This window comes from Myotis daubentonii, chromosome 1 (genome assembly GCF_963259705.1).
Source record: "Myotis daubentonii chromosome 1, mMyoDau2.1, whole genome shotgun sequence".
NCBI classification, from domain to species: domain Eukaryota; kingdom Metazoa; phylum Chordata; class Mammalia; order Chiroptera; family Vespertilionidae; genus Myotis; species Myotis daubentonii.
In genome coordinates, this window is record NC_081840.1 from 221,161,229 (window position 1) to 221,185,099 (window position 23,871).

General features: G+C 39.7%; 1 pseudogene; it reads right to left on the minus strand.

The window, feature by feature from the left end:
• Nucleotides 1–16,238: 16,238 nt before the first annotated feature.
• Nucleotides 16,239–16,381, minus strand: LOC132225088 (small nucleolar RNA SNORA48; annotated as a pseudogene).
• Nucleotides 16,382–23,871: the final 7,490 nt, after the last annotated feature.

Sequence of the window (23,871 nt, forward strand, 5' to 3'; positions counted from 1 at the left end):
TTACATCATTATAGTCAGGTCCCACCAACTTACAGCCTACCTTAATTTTTTTAAAATATATTTTATTTTTTACAGAGAAGAAGGGAGAGGCAAAGAGAGTTAGAAACATCAATTAGAGAGAAACATCAATTCAACTGCCTCCTACACATCCCCCTACTGGGGATGTGCCTGCAACCAAGGTACATGCCCTTGACTGGAATCGAACCTGGGACCCTTTGGTCTGCATGCTGACGCTTTATCCACTGAGCCAAACCGGTCAGGGCTACCTCAATTCTTAAATATGTTAGGACAATTATGTCTTATGGTCTTGAAAGACTGAAATAAGTGTAGGCAGAATTTCTGACATTTCTTAGTGCTAATTATGTTACTCATACATGTCTTCAGAACTTATGAAATACGTGTTCTGTACCAAGGAAAAGTCTTAGTGCTGAGGAGCATGACCCGGCCTTCATGGTGATTACATTCTAATGAACCATTTGACTTTTGTTTTCCCAGATGTTTTCTATTTTTATCTCTACTATATGTTTTTACAAACTTTTTGGCTTATGCAAAATCTGGATTTCACCACTTTCCATGACACATTTTTAGCATTAGATCCATTGGTCAAATAGGATTTGTATGTATGTGTGTGTATTTACTATATAGGTATAGTACTGAATTATATCTAAGCCACAGACACTACTCTCAAGAATCATAGATTTCTACTATGAGAGATAAGACATGAATGGATAAAACACAAAGCCAGAAAGGTCAGACAGACATTAATGCTAGTAGCTAACATCTACTAACTTATCATGTGCTATGCATTTATCAAGCATGTCACAGAACGTATCTCATGGACTCTCACATCAACCTCTTGAGAGAGTGATTAATATTATCTTCATTTGTACCCTAAGTAAACTGCCCCAAATCTTACAATTCCTGAGTGGTAGTGCCAGGGTTCAAACCCACTTAGCCTGTGTTTCATCACTATTCTAAACAGGCTTCAGGTGACTAAGAGACACTAAGAAAAGGCCATGACAGTCATTGATGGGGAAGGATATTTAAAAACTAGCCAAATATTGTTTGGGATACAACAACTCCATCAGAAAACCAACAAACAGAAAGAGAAAGGTGGGAAGAAAAACTGTCCATCACAGAAGTCCTCATGGTTTATATTGTCATAGTATCAGCATCATTTAGACCGAGGCAAAGGTTTTATGTCAGAGACCAGGGGAGATGTTTGGATTGTCTTCAGTATTTTAAATGCCTACAGACAGGGATGTTAGACCATGCTCCTCCGAAATCCATATCAGTCACTGAGAAATTTGTCAGTGAGTCTGTGCCCTCCTCTTCCCAAGCCACATGTGGAATATTTAAGCTACTGCTTCCTTTCTTCATGCCCCCCCTGCCCCCGCCGGAAGCTGAGGTGATAACTAATTTTTAAAAATCTTCTAACTTTTTCTTTCCCTTCCCCTTAAAAAATAGGTGTCAGAATGACTGTCTGTGAGAGCCCATCCAAATTTGGTGAAAAGTGAGAGGCAGTGACCAGTGTGACAACCTAGAAATGACATCTCAAGGACCATTCTGCTCGGACAGAATTCTTTGTAGAGAGTGTGTGGTCTCTAGTGAGATAGGAGCTCACACACTCATCCCCAGTAGAACCTTAAACCCACACTGTGATCATGTTTTTAATCCTGAGGGCTCTTCACTTCCACAAGCCACAGTGAATCAAGTTGAAGTATGGTCCATTTCTCTTCAAGAGCAAAGAATATTCTTAACTTCACACCTTTACTCTTTAGGGGGAAAAAGCCATAAAGCTATAATATCTATTTTTTGGGAGCCAGTCTGTTGGATAAGTCTGCTACATCTATTATAGATAATTATCATTTATGAGCCTTTTGTTTCTGTTGTGTGCCTGCCATTGTGTTTGGTGCTCTATGAGCATTTTCTCCTTCACTCTCTACAACAATCCTATGAAGTAATAGATGTGAAAGAGGAGCTTTAGAAAATAGCTTTTGGTTTCTCAAACAGTTAAGTGGTTCCTAGAAAGATAAACCTAGAGTTACCATATAACCCAGAAATTCCACTCCTGGGTATGCGGGGGGAGGGGGGGAGGCGGGGGGGGGGATAGGTTTATATTGTTCACATGGAAAATAATACAATAATTAATAAATAATAATATAAAAGTAAACTCTATGTTTTGTGTACTCACAGCTGTAAACCTACTTTTGTCCCACCCTGAATATCCAAACAACTTAAAAGTGGTACTCAAAAAAATAGGTACAAAAATGTTTATAGCAACATTATTCACAATAACCAAAGCATGGAAATAATTCAAATACCATTAATGGGAGACTGGATAAACAAAATGTAGTATATTCATATAGTGGAATATTATTCAACTGTAAATAGGAACAAAGCCCTGATACATGCTACAATATGAATGAGCCTCAAAAGCATTATGCTAAGTGAAAAAAAGCCAAACACAAAACATCACATATTGTATAATTCCAGTAATATGAAATATCCATACCAAGTAAATCCATAAAAACAGAAAGTACATTAGTGATTGCCTGGGACTGGGGAGGAGGAAATGAGAAATAACTGCTTAATGGGCACAAGGTCTCCTTTGGGGATGATGGAAATGTTTTGAAATTAGATAGAAGAGCTGGTTGCACAACATTGTAAATGTACTAAATACAAATGAAGTATATACTTTAAAATGGTTAATTTTATGTTATGTGAATTTCACCTCAATTTAAAAAAAATAACTTAGAGTCTGAGGTAGCATCAGAGACATTATACTCATATCTTATTCTAAGAGGTCTTGCAGCAAGGAAAGTAGTTAGCTGGCAGCCTCAAGCTGCCAAACTTATGGATTCCCCCCAGTATTTATGCCCTGAGGCCATGTTTTCCAGTGGGTTGCTCCCAGTCAATGATTGAGCACAGCAGGGGTGCTAGGGCTGGACCATTCCTACCCAAAGCAGGACTCAGCCAGGAGGCAATCCTTGCTTCAGACTGCACTACATTGGGGCCTTCTTTCCATTCACTTTCCTCTCTTCTTTCACAGGACAGACTTCAATTTTGCTACCCTACCTACTCCTTCTCCTCATCCCTCTTTCCATCTTCCCTCAGTAAATCTCTGGCATGTCTAACCCCATCTTGGTATCTGCTTCTTAGAGAACCCAAAATGACACAGAGTTAAATAAATAAATTGCCCATACTTACACAGATAGCTGGTGGCAAAGTCAAGATTCAGTGTGTATATTACTAATCTTCATCAACTGAACATAAATACAAAATAATATCTACTTGATGATGAGAGCTACCTAAATAGGGTTTTTCCTGGTAGAGTGGTCCTGACTCTCTCATTAACTGTCATTTTTGAGCAAAGCATTTACTTTTGTGTATGTTTCAAAAAAATCTAATCTAATAATAGACAAAGATTGAAATTAACCATACCTTTGCTAGCCTCCCATTGGCTAATCAGCAAGATATGCAAATTAACTGCCAACAAAGATGGTGGCTAATTTGCATGCTGCAGGCAGGTCCCACTGTGCTGCCCAAGGCAAGATCCTGGCCTGCTGTGTCTTGGGCAGGGTGGGCGGGGTGGGCATGGCAGGTGGGGCGGGCAGCAGCACGATCTGAGCAGCCATTCACCCCAGCGCTGGATCCGGGCCTGCCATGTCTTTGGTGGGTTGTGTGGGGCGGACGGAATGGCGCGGCAGCATGATATGAGCAGCTGCTCACCCCAGTGGTTGATCCGGGCCTTCCATGTCTTGGGCAGGGTGGTGGGGGGTGGGGGGGCAGGTGGCAGCGTGATCCAAGCTGCTGTCTGCCCCAGTGTGGGATCCGGACCTTCTGTGTCTTGGGCAGGTTTGGGCGGGGCAGGCGGCAGCATGATCTGAGCTGCTGTCCACCCCAGTGTGGGATCCGGGCCTGCAGTGTCTTGGGCAGGGTGGGAGGGGCGGGCAGCAGCGTGATCCATGAGAGGGCACAGTTTGGGCTGAGGGACCTCCCTTCCCTGCCAGTGCACATATTTTTGTGCACGGGCCTTCTAGTCTTATCTAATAAAAGAGAAACATGCAAATAGACTGTACCTTCACTACACTCACAAGCCATGCCCACCAGCCAATCAGAGCGACTATATGCAAATTAACCTAACCAAGATGGCGGCTGGAAGCCACGGAGCTGGAGCAAGCAGGAGGCTTGGTTGCCCCAGCAATGGAGGAAGCCAAGCTTTCCGCCTGCCCGGGCTGGCTGTGGGCTTTGCTCAAGCAACAAAGTTTCAATTATAGATGATAAATAAAACCCAGATACCTGCTTCTAGCCAGCCTCCACTGGGAGCTTGGGTGGACTGGGGTGGTGGCCAGCCTGCAAACAGCCAACAGCTCCTCACCCAGACTGGCCAGGCACCCCAGTGGGGACCCCCACCCTGAAGGGGGTGTGGCTAGTCTGAAAACAGCCCTTAGCCCCTCACCCAGGCTGGCCAGGCACTCTAGCGGGACCCCCACCCTGATCCAGGACACCCTTCAGGGCAAACCAGCTGGCCCCCACCCATGCACCAGTACTCTATCCTATATAATAAAAGGGTAATATGCAAATTGACCCTAACACAGAACGACTGGGAATGACTGGTCACTATGACACACACTGACCACCAGGGGGCAGACGCTCAATGCAGGAGATGCCCCCTGATGGTCAGTGTGCTCCCACAGGGGGAGCTCTGCTAAGCCACAAGTCAGGCTGCTGGCTGCCAACACAGTGGTGGTGGTGGGAGCCTCTCCCACCTCCTCAGCAGCGCTAAGGATTTCCAACTGCAGCTTAGGCACTATCCAGAGCAGTTAATTCTCCAAGCAAGATCTCCACTCCTTCCAGTCCAACATTCTCATCACTGTAATCAGCCTAAATTGGTACAAAAGATTGAATTGATCTTACCTTACTTCCATATGTAGGTCAGTTAACACCAGAGACCCCATCCCCCAGGTCATCCTTCATCACCCTATCATTCCTATAATTTGACCCCATCTCCCACTCCTTCTACCACTCCTACCTGTAAGCCTTCTAGAATCTATGGTCTAATATCAGCAAAATCCTCCCTTTATCATCATTCCCTTCTGCTTCTCTGATTTACTCTAACTAAAATCTTGTTCTGTACTAAAGACACTGGATTCCCCATAATTTTATTAAATAGTGATCCATTTCTCTTCTGTACCCCTTCTACCACTGAAGCTAGAGGTAGGGTATACCTCCTGTCAATTTCTAGGTCAATGTCTCTTCTTCTCACTGAAACTCCCAGCTGTTAACTTAACTCTACTACAGATTATACTACCATTACTACCCTCCTCAATCTAGTCTTAGTCATAGACACTCCTCCTCATTTCTTAACCATTATAGTGCCTGGATCATCATTAGTCTTCAATATTGCATCTGCAATGATTCTTGATATTTTCAATATGCACACATACAATTATTTTATTACTCTGGCCTCTTGGTTTGGGGTTTCTTGACCTCACCCTTCTGTGATGAGTTGTGGACTCAACTTCAGTCACCCAATCTTCAGGACACTTCCCTAACTTCATCATCACCATAATCTCCATTTCAGTTATCCTCTCCTCACACCACACTTCCTCTCTGTGCAGCTTACTCATTCTGTGCCATGACTCAAACAATAAGTCCCACAGAGACCAGTAAGCCATCCATCCTAGACTAATTCTTCTCTTGTCCTCATTTCCCCTCATACCCAAATTAGATCCCGTGGTTGTTTGCCATTAGGTTCAAGTCTTTTCTCCACTCTTCCTCCATCATGATTCCCTGGCTAAACCCCAACCTAGAATAAATTTAATTTTCCATGTTCTCTGTGCCTTCATCAAGGTAATTAAACTTAGCTGGAGAAAAAAAATGCAGACATGCTCACTCATGTGACTTACAATCATTACCATGGCTCTCAAGAGGTTTTAAAGCTGTCTGACAATCCTACCACAGTTCCTAACTCTATTTTCTTCCCAATGTTCCTTGCGGACAATTTTATTCCTTCCCTTTCATATACCAATCTCTTCTGCCTCCTCCTACTCCCCCATGATATCCTCGCCAAGTGAACTGAGAAGACAGAAGCCATCAGAAGAGAACATCCTTTGTGTTCCCACATTTACCCTCTCCTTACCCCTTTCTCTCACTCTCATGTGTTTTTTCTTTAACTAGCACCTAAAAGTTATCTCAGACCTCTTACTTACGTAATCAGTTTGTATTGGTTTGCATCCCATTTTTCTCTGTAGCATTGAATTCCCAAGATAGCAGAGATTTGTCTTTGTTTCTTCCTATAACCTGAGCAGAGCGGTGCCTGGCATGTGGCAGCATTCAATAAATATTACCTATTTGCATAGCCATTGTGTTGAAAAGACACAACTCATGGTATGTAATTGTAAAACAACCTTAGTCTCCCATTGTCCTTTTAAACCCACTTTCATGGTACTAACTCTACCACAAAGCTCTGCTGGACTTATGATTTCTTTTTTTGTCATCCTTCAGTATACCAATAGTTTCTTTGTGACTTAAAGTCACAAAACACTGTCCCAGTTCTGTAATGAAAATGTGTAGTTCCATGTATCAATACTGTATATCTTTAATTAAAACAAAAGTTTCTTCCTCTTTGCCAGCTTAGACTTCTCCATAAACAAAATGCCTATGGTCATATGAGGTTGGATTGCCTTCTCTCTTTTGTAGCCTTTTCCCTTTTTCCCAATTTGCCATACAATGTTTCTGATGGCTTCCCCAAAACCCAATGCTGAGGAAAGTTAGAGAAGCTTAAAAGGAGGAGACAATGTCTTATTAGCTGACACTATTGTGTAGATCTGTCATTACCTCTTTCTGAAGTTGTCAGATGTTTAGAATTGACTCCCTTAGAATGCTTTCTAGAATCATTTGGTGTCCTTCAATCGCAATGGCTCTCACCTGCAGTTTCACAGGCAGGGTGAATGCATCTCTATTCTGGCTGACTCTTACCCCTTTCCTCCCACCATGGGAATCCAGTAATATCTCCAGCGTCTCTCTGGTTAGATCTGTTCACCTCTTTGGACAAGACTTTAGAACACTCTGTGCAGATTTATTTTGCATAAAGCTACACAGATTCATAAGAAATAGTCATTCTGTCTTCACCCAAACAGACTCTCAAGTGGCTGCTTCCCCATGCCCAAACTTGCCTTTGTTCTACCAGTTGAGCATTCAGTCAGCCAGCCCATCCATGTGGGAATTTGTCAGCAAACCTGATATGGTCTCCAAACAACCATATTCTAACAGTTAACACTTAATGTGGCACTTAATATGTGCCAGCAGAATTTGAGCACTTCAAATACATTAATTTATTTAATTCTAAAATAGCCATTAGAAGTAGATATTTCCATCTTATAGATGCAAAACTGAAGTATCTCTTTTGGGGAAAGTCCTGCATGGCGGGTTCTAGCTCCACATTTTGGATGTAATTTTTATTAACTTTAGTCTCAACCAAACCAACTGAACTCATTAACTCATAATTCTAGAATAGATCATTTCTAAGGTCCTTTTCAGTACTTATACCTTAAAAAGTTTAAACTTTTCCATCCTTCCATGTTAAGGAATACAAATAGGATTAATTGGTGGTGGTGGTTGTTGTGGTGGTGGTGGTGGTGTGGTGGCAGTAGAAGATTGGAAATGGATTTTTCTGGCCTAAATCCCTAGAGGACCCACAATGCGATTCTAGCTATAACTTCATAGTTCAGCAGAAGAGTAACACAACGTAGCTGATATGTAGTCATGGAAACGTGGGAATCATCACTCTTCCTGGTCCTATTAACAGATGTTTAATTGACCATTCAAACTTGCACCAAATTTCGTGCAGCAAATAAAAGCATGTGCCAGAGAGACTGGACATGAAGTCCTGTTTTTTGAGTTTTTTGTTGTTGTTTTTTTATTAAATATATATTTTAAAATCAAACTCCCAACTACTTATGTATTTCTGCCCCCATACAATTCCAACACTTCTCTATTGAAAATACCTCAGAAGAGTGGGAAGCAGTATTAACTCCATGGAAACTAGTTGGAGGTTTTCTGATACAGGAAAAAGAGGCAATAACATGAATTTTATGACAGTATTTTGGTACTCCCTGCTGGGACATCTCCTGCGTGAAAGAAAAGGTACTTGGGAACTCATCTACGAGTTCAGAAAGCTACTTAAATTGGCTTCCTGAACTGTGGTCCATGAAGATTGCAGACTTTTGGTGCTATTTGTTAATGTCCAGCTGAAGAGCATCACCATGATGCAAGGATAAGACAGTAAGGGAATATTAAAAGTTGGAAAGTTCCTGTGCCTCATATCTTGCATTTTGAAGTCTGTGCAGTATACTCAACAAGCAAGAGTCCCCTGTCTGCCAGTCTGTCTGTGACTGGTGAAGCATCTGCAAGCCCAGAATTAAAAGCCAAGGAGAATCCATTTGAGTAAGTAGGTAATAGTAAGGTGGATCCAGAAAGAAAAAATACCAAGTCCTTACCTGTCTGTCCCCACTACTGTGGTCTTTCCTTCATTCCATTGCAGTTATCTCCTCTTTTCTCTGCTTTCAGCCTTTTCTACTCCTACCTAAACTCAACTTCACAGCAAGGGTCATCTTTCTAAGATGCAAATCTGATCATGTCACTTCCCTGCTCAAAAACTGCTGCTCCCTACTGCCTACAGGCTAGAGTCCAAACTCATTAACGTGGGAGTCAAGGCCTTTGAGGAGCTGGCACTGACCCACCTTCTGGCCTTATTTCTCAAAACCCATCATGTTCTCTCCTCTGTGAGCCTTTGCACATGCAGCCCTCTCTTCTAGATTTCTCTGCAGTTAGGAGGGGATCAGTTGCCAGTAACAAAAAAACTCAGCTCAAATAGGATTCAACAATAAAGCATATGTATTTATTGGCTCACAGATTGGAAAGTCAAGAGGTCAACAGGACTCATATTTGGTTGAACAAATGGCTGGCTCATTGGCATGGCCAAGAGTCTGCTTTCTTGCCATCACTCTCCCCTGCCTTCTGAAACACTTAGTTCAGTATCTAGGAGACTCAGTTTAGGGTAACAGGATGAATATCAACAGCAACCAGGTCTGCATGGTATGAGGCATTTCTGAGGAAAGAGTGGTTCCCAGAGAAAAAATGGATGTGGAATGAGAAGTAATAAAGGTAGAGTACAACTTTCAAGTTCCAGCTCCAGTGTTCTATCAGCTGTTCCATCATGGAGCACCACCACCTCATCTCCCAAGTTAAGTTAATGTTTTCTTCCTTCATGCTCATCTGACATGTTATACATAATTCTTTCATTAATATTCCTATAACTCATGAAAGTCTTCATATGGGCCTACTATGTGCTATTTGATATACATTAACCTATTTAACACCATTAGTAAAACTTTAAAATACATATTGGTTTTCATGTTCTATGTATAAGGAAACTGCTCTGAGAGGTTAAATAACTCCCCCAAGGTCTCAAGGTTTCAAAAAAAATCTCCAATTTCTGAGTTTGTATTCCTTGCTCTATACTATATAATGAAAGAACATTAAAAATACCATATAGCAGTCAGCAGAAGGATTTGTTGAATGGATCATAACAATCATCACATTGTGTTCTATTTATGGATCTCTCTTCCACACCAACAAGAAAATCTTTATAAAAAGGGATTGTATGTTATTCCCATTGAGAACCCTAGGGTGCCATGGCTTTAGAGACATACTGTGTGAGTTAAATACCTGTGTCCCTTCACTTCCTGTAAGATTGGCCAAATTTCTTAACCTCACTGTGCCTCAGTTTTCTTGTCTGTAAAACAGGAATAATAATAGTAGCCACATCATGGAGTTGTTATAAAAATTGAATAAAACAAAGAAAATACAAACAACTATACTTGAAACACCTTGAAAGGTATATTTGTCTCAATAGATATCACTTAAAAGCATTGTTATTAATCTTTTATCCTCTTAGGATAGTGCCTGGTACAAGGCAAGACAGTCAATGAAATATGATCACAGTCATGGGAAAGATCCTTACCCTGCAGAAAACTTAACTTTTCCTCAAATTATCCCTACTGCTTTATAGCTCTAAGGACACAGAAATATTTTGTTAATCTACAAAGCAACCAAGACCTGGTTAACACTGAATAATGGTCTTTTGGAGTCCTGGATAGAACCCATGAGGGAGACAAAAAAAAAAATCTTATGGTTAGATGGAAATAAAACACGGTTTAGGAATCAAGAGATTTCAGTTCCCAGAGTGGTCCTTTTTAACTGTGTGAGACATTGAGGTGAACTCATAGAACTTGATGAATGTTTGAATGAGGGAATTGAGAAAGCGAGAAATTTATGATCACTCACAGTTATTCTGATCTTGGCCAACACTACTATTGCATTAGGCCTTGATTTTCCCATCTATAAAATGGGGTAGAGTATTATCAGTCTTCACTGGACTGTTCTCAGGGGTAGAGTATTATCAGCCTTCTTCACTGGACTATTCAAATGTACTTCACTTGTAAGGAATAGCACTCAATGGGAAGGAATCAACATAACTGTCTAAGCTGGGGAAGCAATTGTTTTAGTGTCCAAGAAGGCAGAATCTTGTACTTCATTTTAACATGATGAGAGCTGTGTAGTAGAGTGGGGTTATACTTGTATTTTAGAAACATTTCTCTGATTATAATTTGGATAAAGATTGTAGAAAGGCAAAAGTAGCAAAACCAATAAGGGGTTATTGTACAAAACTAAACAAAAAAGAATGGGGGATTGGACTAGGTTGTAGCAATGGGAAAGGAGAAAATAAATGAATATGAAACATATTTGGATAAAATCTATAGACCCTGGTGACTGATAATGTGGGGACTGATGAAGAAAGAGGAGTCAAGGATAATTGTTAGTTATTCTGATTTATGCAAGGCAGTGCCACTTTTTAAAATGGAAAAACTAAAAAAAAAAAATCAGGGTTAAAAATAATTATTCTTTTCAGAAATTAAAATAAGACATAGACTTTCTTACCTGTTACATGATCTAATGTGGCTTTAGGCATCATTATAAGGCAGTCATAGGATTTTATATAAATTATTATTGGACCTAGTCTAGAGAATAAATATGTGAAATTAACTGAAATGACACAGGGAGAACTTATCAAGTCCATGTATTCACTCAACCAATATGTCAGGCACTATTCTAGGCTACAGAATCCCTGTTGTGCTACAACAGTAAAGAAAAAAAGAAGGTTCTTTCTCTTAGGAAGCTTATGTTAACTAGGGGGAAATATATAACTAGCAAAAACCAACAAAACAAACAAACAAACAAAAACAGGAAATAATGAGATAGCAATGAGGATTCTTCAGAACATTAAGATAAGTCAATATGACAGAAAGGGACAAGGTATACTCTTGAAAGAGGTAATAGAAAGAGATGGTCTTTCTGATGGAGAAGCCATTTAAGCTGAGATCTAAAAACCAGGAGGAACCAACATAACTCATATCAATGAAGAGAAAAAGCATTCTAGGTAGAGGAAACGGCTAATGCAAAGGCCCTGTGGCAAGAAAAAGCTTATGTTGTTCCAACCAGTGGTAGTGTATGATGGAGAGAATGGCTCAAGAAACTGGAGATGTGGACAGTTCATGTGTTGCTTGTAAACTGGGGCTTGGAGTTATAAATATTTTATTGCAGGTATGAAGGGAGGCTATAAATGAAAGCCACTTGCTCTTCTGGAAAAAAAAAGTAGTTTGTGTGTTTAAATGAACCCTGGCTGCTGTTTGGAAAATGGATTAGAAGAAGCCACAAGGAAAATGTGGTAAGTGTTTAGGTCTCAAGTCAAATCCATTCTCTGCCTCCTACCTGCCAAAATGACTTGGGAAAGTAACTAAATCCTCACTGACTTAGTTTCTTCATTACATGAAGACAAATGCAATTAAGGTACATTGTACAGTCCTAGCACATAGTGCATGCTTCATAAAAGGTACTATTACTTAATATTTATATCATCAAGGTCACAGAAAACATTGCCTCAATGAATGGGGAGAGGTACATTGAAAAAGTTTCCTATTCCATTGTGTTCTTTTCATTCTTGCTGGGGAGAAATATCCACCCTTCTACCAAAACTGTATCTTTTATTCCCAGCCTGGGTAAAGTTGAAAGCAGTGGGTGGAAAACCAAGAAAGGAGGAAGGAGTGAGGGAATGCTGGTTTGTCAGAATATACTGCATTTTAACACAACATAAATCACAGGGAACTTATTTCCTGCCCATTAGCATCACATCCTGCTCTCTAAGTAGTCTGCCCAAATCCCTAAATGTATCTAGACCATGCATACTCTTCATTTTTGCTTTCTCTTCTCTCTGCTTTTCATTGAGCCCATCTACCCACATCATGTTCCCTCCATGGAAGCCACCATGCTCATCTGGAAAAAACATTAAGCTCAGTTTTGCCTGTCACTGGGAAACAGTTTCAGCTATTTGGTAGGAAGATGGCTGAAGAAAAGCAAACCATGTTCTCTCCTCCCTTCCAGAATGGCTGCTGCTCTACCAAAATTAATGAAAGATTGCCATCACGTGCATAAATGCTTAAGCCAACCAAAGGTCAGAGGATGCCTATCTGCTGTTGTACAACCTAATGCCAACCACAGACTCACAGAGTCCAAGGAAGGAAAGCAAATTAACAGATGCAATCATTAACTCTTTTTCCATTGTCTTGGCCAGATCTTCATACAATTTTTTTAAATGTTAGTTGGTTTAAAATATTTTCCATGAGAAAATGTGAAGTCAAAACTCATCTTTTTCATAACTCACTGCTGTGTGTTGCTACATTTTTGGAAATTTAAATTTTTCTCAAAAAATTATTGTTAGGATGATCTATTTAATTCTAAAGTATTAACCCAAAATATCATCTGTTTGAGTAAAAGTGAAATGATACAAAATACTGAAGAGGTTTCAACTTTTAGAAAATTACAACCACTTCAATATTTTATAATATTTGTATCATTTCCTGCCACTCATGAGGAAAAATATTTTTGGTTGGTACATTTATTTTTTAAGCACTATTTAATGAGCACCTATTATGCACTAGAGACTCCACTAGACTCCAGGGAGGAGCTATACAATGAGATAGAATGTCCTATACTCTTAGAGTTTGCATTATATTGGGGTGGCTGGGGTGGGGTGGGGGTGCAGAGACTTGAAGTGGGAGAGGCTGAGGATAAACAAAAATAAATAAATAAGCGATCTGAACACAGAGCCTGAGAAGTACTTTGAGGCCTCACAGAACCCAGAGGGCAGAGTGCTCAGAAAAGGGGGCAGTCTTTCCAAGGAGGTGATAAGGACACTAAAACCAGAAGGAAGAGAATAAGCCATTCAGGTGATGGGGGAAGGTGTGGCAATGTCTGGTAGTGATCACATTGCAATTAGCTAGTTATTAATAATAGGAAAGGAGCAAAGAGAAGGCCATACATTAAAAGTATAGCATCCCCTGAGCAAAGAAGTTCACTCTCTTGGTTTATCTTGACACACTTGGCTCATGGCTCATACTTGGCTTCCTGGAATTCTCCCATCTGGTCCATGGCCGTGCAGACCCCCACACACACAATGGACTAATGGATTGTTACCAACCTAATGCTGTCCTGGATCCAAACATGTAATGGAAACTCTGGACACTAGCTCTGATTTTAGCTACATTTCTACGGCTGGCCTAAGGGAAATGGGACTTTGAAAATACAGGGATTTAATTCCACACAAATAAAAATCACTCCTTCTTCTGTGTGATTCTCAGAAAATTCCTTTTCTTTGATATAGCAAGGACTCCACCTCCAGCAGCAACCAGAGGACAGGAGGCACATTTCCCTCCATTAACAGTGGAGTCTTCTAGGCATTGAGAGTTGTAAATGCAAAGGCCCTGGCTGAGAAAGAAATGGGCATGTTTATAGATCACAAAGGAAGCCATAGATAAGGTGCCTAGAGGGAAGAAGTGAATGGAAGAGTGGATTTGCAAAGCCTTATAGGCCCCAAGAGGGTTATAGTCAAATCTAATCCATTGCCTTTGAAACAATGCATTCATTCTTGCCCACTTGAGCTTAATCTGATGGGAAAAGGTCTACAAATCTAAGGGGAGTTTTGCTTTCTCTTTCTTTGTGGGTTCTGTCCTATGGTTTATCAGATTTATCTAGGCAACATTTTATAAATCTCACCCAGGGTATCTGGCCTAATTTAGGCCTCAGACACATCTCACTTGGCCCATTGAAGAAGCCCAGGCTCTGGCTTCCAGCCACCTTCCTTGCCTCCTCCAACCTGAAGTTTTTCCACTGCTGCAAAGTTAGCTCGTTAAGGTACCTCTGAATAGGAAGCTCCCCAAAGCTCAAATGCTGAATACATAGCAGAAGGGCTCTCACAGTCCAATCCCAATGACATTTTTGGCTTAACCTCCTTCATTAGCTTCCTACAGCTGCCCTAACCAAGTACCACAGACTGGGTGGCCAAAACAACCAAAATTTACTGTCCCACAGTTCTCAAGGCCAGAGGTCTAAAATCAGGTGTTGGTTCCTATGCCAGCCCTCTCTCCTTGGTATGTAGATAGCTGTCTTCTCTCTGTGTCTCCTTACATCACCTTCCCTCTGTGTGTGTGTCCTAAATGTCCTCTTCTTAAAAAACACCAGTAATTTTGGATTAACACTCACCCTAATGACCTCCTTTTAACTTGATTACCTCTGTAAAGACCTTATCTAAAGTAAAATCAGTTCTAAGGTGCTGAAGTTAGGATTTCAACATATACATTGAGCATGGGGGGGGGGGGGGCGGGCAATTCAATCCATAATGCCTCCCATTTATCATATTCATCCTATATTCTGAACCTTTTAACACCCAGTTCCCCAAATCATCTGGGACTCGACTCCACTGGGTGTTTCTTTTTCCTTTGCACATGGAATTCTCTTTATATCTTACTCAGTTTGGTGAAATCTTATTCATCAAAAACATCAACCTCAACAGTGATGACCTATGTTAAGTCCCTTACCACCCCCAATACATACAATTCTACAAGTGGAAGAAATGGCCTTATCCACTGCATTTTTGTGCCATTTGTTCACACCTGAACATTACTTGTGTTTTATTATAATAGTTTGGGGCACGTCCATCCCCCCAAGAGAGAGCTGAGCTACTCCATGCCCTGCCTGTAACAGACCCTCAGTAAATGCTAGGTGAAACACACTGCATGGCATTGCTTTCATTCTTAATCTGTTGGTTTTCTCTTTAGAAACATTTTTGTTGGAGACCTTTGACAATGACAAATGGCATTATCAAAATAATGATGGAGACAATGTGATGGATCATGTTGTCAGACTCTGCAGTTTCTTTTATATATGAACGACTGATCAGCTGTGTGATTGAAGGAAAATAAAAGTATTATCCATCCGATGAGTGATAGGACTAGACAACCTTGAAGCTCTCTTCCACCTCTCGCATGTTATGACAAAAATTTTCGTTGGATTTGAATAGCTCTTTAATTGCAAACCCATCCCATCCCTTACTCCATAAATGATACTTTATTACACATATTTTAAATGTGCAATGAAACAAATAATAATCCAAATAGTGAGCCCTTGAATAAAGGTGTTCTATGATCAATTGAATCTGACTAAAGCTAATTTCAAATCTCCCTCTTTTTTATTAATGTGTTTTTATTGATTTCAGAGAGGATGAGAGAGAGAGAAATAGAAACATCAATGATAAGAAAGAATCATCAAATAGCTGCTTCCTTCATGTCCCCTACTGGGGATCAAGCCCACAATCCAAGCATGTGCCCTGACCTGGATTGAACCATTACCTGCTGGTTCATGGTTCGACACTCAACCAGCAAGCCACATTGGCCAGACCCAAATCTCCCTCTTAAAAATGACAATGATGTCAACAGATTAAGACTTGGAAAAATGCACTGGCAAAGAAGATTGTTTAAATGTTTCAACATTTCTCCTGTGTATTTGATTATAGATAATATATATATAGATAGATAGATATAGATATAGATACATAGATACATAGATACATAGATACATAGATACGTAGATATATAGATATATAGATATATAGGTATATAGATATATAGATATATAGATATATAGATATATAGATATATAGATATATAGATATAGATACATAAATACATGTATGTGTCTATATGTGCTTACATATATAATATATAATAGATAAATTTATAAAACATTTATCCATACATATATTTATATATTATTTATTTTTATGTGACCCAGGCACGAGACAGCTCCGGCCACCATCACAGGCATCAGCTAGGATGAACTAAGGACTGAGCAGCTGCTTTGCCCCTGACTGATATAAGACCAACACCAACAATCAGGTGTCTCCTTGCCCATTGCCAGGGCTATTTACATCTATCTCTTATATAAAAGGCCCATGGCCGTCACGCTGTAATACCGTCATGACCAAACAAGCAGCGGCTTTTGCAGTGTGCGGGGTGGGGCACGAGCTACTAGTGGTGGAGAGCTATGAGCGGCAGAGGTCTATGAGCGGCCAAGGGCAGGGTAGCAAGCTACGAGCTGCGATGGTTGGGGTGGCCAGCTGAGGCAAGCAGAAGCAAGCTACTCGTGCACAATTTCATGTACGCTGGGCCTCTAGTATTATACATATAAGCCTAAGAGACCAACCACCTGGCCAATAGCTATGACATGCACTGATCACCAGGGGGCAGATGCTCAATGCAGGAGCTGCCGAGCTGCAGTCACTTGGCAGCAGGTGATGCACCTGATACCCAGAACCAGAAAGGAGGGAGCCCGATTCCTGGGTGTGTCACCCGAGAACTGCCCTCTCACAAATTGGGACCCCACTGGGGATTTCAGAGAGCCGGTTTCGGTCCGATCCCCACAGGCCAGGCTGAGGGACCTTCATGAACCGGGATTCTAGTATATTATAAAATTCATGTTTTCATTAAATGCATATATAAATGCAAATAGATTTATAGATAATAATATCGAAAACAAGCTTTTCATCTAAAGAAATTAGTGTTCCTACTTTATGAAAGTAGGTTCATTCAGTGAATTTATAACAAAGAAATATGTTTTTATTAGAACTGGGCATTTATATTTCTTTTAGAATACACTAGACTTGTATTTTTCTCCCACACTAAACACACATGGTTGAAAGGGAGTAATATAGAACTCATGTCTCCACTTAATTCCTCCCTAAAGACGTTATAGCATCAAGAGTCCTGAACCTCGGAAGCCACAGTAAAACTCCTGATTATAATTTTGAGGTAAATTGATAGTACTTTAGGAAACATATTCTTGCAATATTTGCTCAGCAGACATTGTCTGTGATTTGGGAAGAGATCTACATTAGACTCATGAGGATTTTGCAAATGATGATTGTGATGATCAGTTTTATGTGTCAATTTGGCTGGCTCTGGCAGAGGTTATTGAATCAGACATTCATCTAGGAGTTGCTTTGAGAGTATTTGGGAGCTGGGATGAAAGTCCATAACCAGTTGACTTTAAATAAATTGTGTTAGATAATCTGGCTGGACCTGATTACAATCCCCTGAAAGACCTGAATTGCAGCTGGGGCTTCCCTGATAAAACATCAGTTCTGCCCAGGGACAGAAGCTTCACCAGATCCCATGAATTCCAGCTGGCCTTCCCTGATGATCAGCCCTATGGATTTTGGACTTGCCTAGACAGTCCCCACAATTTCATAAGCCAATTCATTGCAGTAAATCTTTTAATATTGTCAACATAGGAAACACCCAAACCTGTACAGAATTTTTATGAGTTTACTTAAGCCAAACTGAGGGCAAATGCCAGGAACCACGATCCCAAATGCTCCCTTGAGGGTGGTTACACCTTTAGGGGTCTAGAAAAGATAATTATTCTGGCAATTCAAAGGTGTTAACCTACATGCACAATAACAATGGACAGGGCTGGTTTAAACCTTTTACTAAAGACATTACAGACCTGAGGCATGGCTACTCTCCATAACCTGCCCAGTTAGGAATTTATGATGAAATCACTCACCCTGTGAGGTTACTTTTGGTTAGATTTATTACAGTACCTTCCTTTTTTTATCCACAGTGTGTATCTCCTACTGGTTCTGCTTTTCTAAGCAATGATTGTCACCAATGTGATGTTTTCTGTGCCCATCACCTTTTCTTTTGCCATTTTTGATCAACAGCCTCTTAAGGGCAAGGAGCAACTCTTATTCATCTCCACGTGCTCCAGTACCTATTGGACATGGTAGAGTTGAGCTCAGCAAATGTGCACTAAATGAAATAATTAATAAATACAGGCCAAAACCCATTGCAATGGCACATTGAAATAGGCTTTTTGTGTGTGTGCTTCTGTGTGGTTTTCATAATAACATACTGAGGTCATATTTTTGCGGTTTTGCTGATAAAGAAAAATAATTCTATTTTTCTCTATCATTATGTGTAATGAAAGAAAGTGTAAAAGCACTATAAATGCAAGCCTTGGCTAATTATTACGGAAATTACATGGAACCTGAACAACAAACAAAATAGTTTCAAGGGTAACAACACTGTGGCATTTTATATAACTATAGAATTTTTAACACAAAGGTTCTTTGCCAGCCTTATGATAAAATCCCATAATTTTGCAAATGAGGAGACTGACTTTTTAAACCATTTTTTATCACATTCTAAAATGCAGGTGTATCATAAGGGAAAAACCCTGAGTTTCAATAGGGCTGTATTATAAGGAAAGAAAAACACAACAGTATAATTTTCATTGAGTGTATGTATGATAGATGTTACCCTGGATCGTCTGCATTCCCAACAAATATGTTCCTCCCTCCACAGTAGGTCAAGTGATTATGATGAAGTGAAAAAGGGTTATGAATGTACAGAGGATGTGTATGTGTGGGGGTGGAGAAGGGGGAAGATAAATAAATTTACTTGTTCAAGAGAAGAGAAATGAGGAAAATAACTCACAGTAGAGTTCTACTAGATGCCAGCCTCAGTGATATAGAGAGATAATGAAGTGAGTTATACATCTTATATCATTTAATCTTTACAATCCAGGGAGATAGGTTTTGTTATCAATATTTTACAGAGGAGGCTTGGACAGATTGAGTAATTGGGTCGATAACTAGTTAGTCAAAGAGGCAGGATCTGAATTCAGGGCTGACTCGAAGGTTGGTGTTGCTTTTCACTACATAAATGCTTTCCTTGCATTTTTATCACACTTTTACCAGATAAACTCTTTAATATATGTCTGGATTTTGGATTATAAATAATCAGACCTATTCCCTACATCCATCTCTTCAGAAAGGAGCAGTAAAGTTAGATAGATGGAGGACAAGTATTCCCTTTATTATAGGTAAAAGTGGAAGGGAGAAGCCAACTTCGATGTGCAGCCTCATTAGGTCTTCCCAATAATGTCTCCCAAATCTAGAGCTTGGAAAGAACCACCTGAGAAGAATGTAGACTTGCAGATCACACAGTTACTCAGAACATTTTGAACCACATGGCTTTGGAGAGAAGAAAACATCATAATTTACAGACACAATATATGGACACCAGAAAGGGATTCTGCACACCAGAAAAATATCCCTTTCTCAAAAGTAGTATTGATAACTTTTACCCAGAAGACCATAGAACTTTATCAGTAAAAATGGAAATGGTTATTTATATCATTAGGACATTGATATAGTCTTAAGAAGTAAAAAACACTAAAAAATAATTTTTTAAATATTAAATATAGTTCACTCATCAATCCCCCTCACTGCTCATCCCTAATGCATTCAAATTCTGCTCTGATTATTATACTGTGCCAGCTGGCACAGCTTCCGAGTTGCAGCAACTGAGATATTCTTTAAAAATAGGTTTTCTTTCATTGGATTCAAAAACAGTTTAATTCTATCTGAAACATAATTGTAGTGATACAAATCGTAAAATAGTAGCTTTTTAAAATAAACTTAAAAATGGAGGTGCTTGCATAATTAATGCCCTGTGCCCCAGAGACTGCATCATACTTTCCAGTCACCACCTGCCCTGATGCAGGCAGATGCTGTAATTGCTGAAGAAGGAACAACTGGAAGAGACTGTACAATCCATGTGTGAACACCAATCAATCATAGAGATCCCCATTGGTTCTCTGGTGAGAGGGCCAAAAGCCCTGTAGATATCCCAACATGGTTGAAGACATAGTCTACATCTTTTCTATCAAACATTTAATCAGTAAGAACATACTAAGCAACGTCCCCCTCCACTCACTTTTACCCATTGTATTCAAGACCCAACTCAAATGTTATTCCTTGGACAAAGCTAAGCCTGATTCCCTCAGCTACAATTACTAACTGGCTCCTCAGAACAATTATGACATCATCCTTTGGCTATTATAGCATCAACATTGTTTTAAATAGAGACTCTGTCCTTGTTCTCAAAATGTGTCCCTCAAACCAGCAGCATCAACATCACCTGGGAGCTTGTTGGAGATGCGGGACTGCAGACCCAACCAGACCTTCAGGGTGACAAGATGCTCAGGAGCTCTGTCTAGACATTGATGTTTGAGAAGCAGAGCACTTTGTCTTGTTCTTAAGAAATGCCTTGGAAAGGACCAACCTCAATATATAATTTTAAATAGATAAGTGCTTCTTTTAACTCTGAGGACCTAGCCAAATCACATTAAAAATGAGCAAATTTTTCCATATTGGGGAATACCCTTTGCTTCTGAGTGGTAAGAATTAAATGAGACAATTACACAAAAAGCGCTTATCCAAGGTCATTACATTTAAAGCACTTTTAGAATGGCTCTTACATAGTTGGCTTATTAAATGTTAGTTAATACCGTCATTATCTAGATTGTTATGCCAATTGGTTTCTTTAACAATATGGGCATGATCTCAGAGTGTTGGTCAATGTATTCCAGTGTAACTTAGATGAATTTCCCTCCCATTGTAGAGCAGAGAAATGACACTTTTGTAGAGCAATTATTTTTAAAAAGTACTTTTTTAAATATTTTCTCTTGCAAAAGATGAGCCTTCATGTGCAGAATACAATTATTATGATGACCTTATAGAACATTTCTTAAGCAGCCACTGAATATCTGAGAAAATTCCAAGCCCACAGAAGATATACATTCTATTCTGCATAGTGCTTAAGAATGAAATTTAGAGGTCTGGGTGGGGTGAGGGGAATCTTCTTTTGACTAAAATAAATTCCAATTTTCAGCCCTTTCCTCATCAATCTTGCTTTCTAAAATTTCATTAAAAGAAGATACCAAAAATAAAACTGTGTTAAAAACGTAGACATTTTAATTTTTGAACTGATACTTGAAGGGCCTATATAAAAATGAAGTGCATGGTTTAATTGTCCCTTTATCAGATTGGGGGTGGGGTGCGTGATAAGATTCCCTTCAGCAGCCTATTGACTCCTTCAACCTTGCCTCTTGAAACCTATCTGAACACAGGAGCTGATACTGCAGGTTTTATATTTATAATGATTAATTAATTCTGCACTAAGCAATGTTCTTGACTGCAAGAACAAAATCCACTTTAGAAAGCCTAAATGACAGCTTGCCTAAAATAATTAACACCCATACTGATGGAATTGAAATGTTCTCACTCTACACAGGCAGACTTCAGTAATTTAATTACTACTATTTCTAATTGTTCTAGAATTATAACAATATTAAGGGGAGGTTGATAAAGCAATGGTGTAGATGAAAAAGTCAAGCAAGAAATATAAAATGAGCAAACGAAATTTCAATGTGAATACACCTAAAATTAGTACATAAAACCCAGGCACAAACACATATTTTGGTTCATTGATCACAAAGATAAAAATGGAGCTGATTATGGCCCAGGATTGGGGAGGATGCTCTTGGAACACCACTGTGACTCTCTGGAACTATTAAACACTCCAGTGAAGTATTTTATAACTGTGGCTTCTGAGTGTCAGAGGTTTAGCATCTTCTAAAAACTCCTTGGCCCTAGCTGTCAACTTTAACTATTACCTTCTTCACTGTGAAACTTAAAATCTCCAAATTTAAGAGTTCTGACATCTGGTTCATGTGACATAAGTAAATAAAAGAAGCAGAAGCATGTGTTATTGTCTCCTGCCTTTTCCCATGAGTTTCTGAGTAAAGTTCACGAAATTACCTTCCAAGTGAGAGCTCTTAACCAAAGCAAACTCAGTCCAAGGCCTGTCAGATTACGTCTCTATAAAGTGACAGCTTTGCTGATACAAGACTTTCATGGCATCCCCGCAGTTCTCATTCCCCAAGCTCCCTGTTTTGTGTTCCCTAAATATCTGGTAAATGAATTCTAAAAACTTCCTTCTGCCCCACATGGAAGACTAACTACCTTTTAATTTTGTTTTTCTTATAAAAGGATAAAAGCAACCAAGTTTCTGCTTTGAGTGAACAGATCATTTTTAAAGGCAAAATAAGTTAGATTCTTGTTTTCTTTAAGACTTTGCAAGTGTGGTCCAAAATGTCATTGACAGGATTAATTCATAAAGTCTTTGATCCATTTTTCTTTGTTTTGTTATGCTTGCTGTGGCTACCAAATCCAATGCCTTCTATAACTTAGAGAATCATCCATGTGGACAGAGAAATTGTCTAAACCTACAGTATCCAATGTGGTAGCCACTGGCCATGTGTTTCAACATGTGGATTTCAGCACTTGGAATGTGGCCAGTCTCAATTGAGATATGCTGTAATACATGTTAGATACATACTAGATCTCAAAGACCAAGCAAAGGAAAAGAAATGTAAACCACCTTATTTGTATTTTTATATTTGTTACACATTTAAGTAAAAATATTTTAGATATATTGAGTTGAATATATTATGAAAATCAATTTATCTGGTTTTATTTCACTTTTGTTTTTTACTGTGACAATTGGAAAATTTTAAATCATGCAACTGTGCCATATTTTTGGCTCGAGTTATATTTCCATTGGACAGTGCTGGCCTGCACAGAGCTATACATGAACAGTTTATAGAATAGCCACTTGTATGCTACTGGTGTGGAAAGAAGCTGGGCTTTGGAATCTGAGAATTACAGTTTATATTATTTTTCTGGTATTTTATTTTATAAATATAAAGCAGAATACTCACCACTCAGAGTTATTTCAACAACTGAATAAACTAAGAAAGGGCCAAAGCGGGTGCCTGGCAATGTCGCAAGAGAAAGAGCGTAGGCAACTAGCTAGACAGAATGACATATTCGAGTGCACTCCTCTTCCCAGTGGAATGGTTGTGGGCAGGTAACCTCTCAGCCTCGAGTTTTTCACCCAGAAAGTGAAAGTGATGATCCAGCCTTCCAAGGTCATAGTGGTGACAGCATAGTGCTCAACAGTAGGACCATTATTCATGCATTCTCAATTAGTATTAATTATATTCCCTTTCCTTTCTACCATTTACTGCTTACCAGGTGCCAGGGGTTATTCTGAAAAATTTCAGATCCATTTTACCATCTAATCCTCACCACCACAACAATAATAACGCCTACAGCTCATAAAGATTTGACCAGCCCTGAGCCAAGTGCCTTATCTGTGTCCTCTTACAATGTCATGGCAAAGAATGCACTCTGGCGAGGGAACTGAGATGCCAACGGATGTGGAACCTGAGGCTCAGGGAGGCTAAGTAACTGCCCAAGCTTACGCAATTAGCAAAAGACAAAATTGAGAGTCAAATCCATTCCTTCCAAAGTCATCTCTTAATCCCCACAACACAGAGTCTGTCTGCACCCATTTTCCCTTCACGGTTTATCTGTCCCTACCTTCCTTCCTTTTCTGTCTGTCCTTCCTTCTCCCCATGCTATTCTTGCTCCTTTTAGGTCTCCTTTTCCTTTATTCTCTCTTCTCTGCAACCCCTTTCAAGATGCCAACATACATGGGC